Raw genomic sequence first — 702 nt, 5'->3', positions numbered from 1 at the left:
GGAGAGCGAGGGCCCGCGGGGCAGCTCCGCGGCAGTCCTGGGCCTCCGGGCTGCCCCTGCGGGTGGTGAGAGGGCGAGGTGGGAAGCTGAGCAGGGCTGCGTAGGCTGGGAGAGTGGGCGGTTGGAGGCTGGGAACTTGGGAGCTCCTCTTCCCCGCCCTTACATGCCTCCGCTGAATATCGGCACGGAGCTCGGGGTGGGTGGGCGCCGGTTAGGACGGCCGGCCCGGCGGCAGGTCGGTGTGGACGCCTGCCGGGCAGCTCGGGCTGCACACCCGCGATCCAGGTGCCCGGGATAAGTCGATAAGGCTGGACTGCGGAGCTCTTCCAGTCTGGCGTGGAAGCCGCGGGGGGTGATTTGACCTCGCACGGGGGTACGGGGTTGTTGGAGCTGGGCAGTGATGCTCGGCTGCAGCCGACCTTGACCGTGGACAAGTCGGGGGTGGTGGCGGCGGGGGCGTGCGGGGTTCATTTAACACTCTAATTTCCCTCAACATCTCCCCCATCCCAACAAGTGTGACCCTTCCTTCTCTCATATTTTCGTAGCACTTTGTAAATAAATACATTTGTAGTGACACTGGCACGTCAGACCTTCCGCCTTGTGTTTTTACAGTGTTTGCCTACAAATCTTATCACCCTGACTGGATTTATCACTGGTTTTTACATGCAGTCTCCCAGCTATTCATTGAGGACCTACGATGCC

The sequence above is a fragment of the Rhinolophus hipposideros genome, assembly GCF_964194185.1.
Source record: "Rhinolophus hipposideros genome assembly, chromosome: 13".
NCBI lineage: Eukaryota > Metazoa > Chordata > Mammalia > Chiroptera > Rhinolophidae > Rhinolophus > Rhinolophus hipposideros.
The sequence above is the reverse complement of the archived record's forward strand: the minus strand, read 5'-3'. Positions refer to the sequence as shown.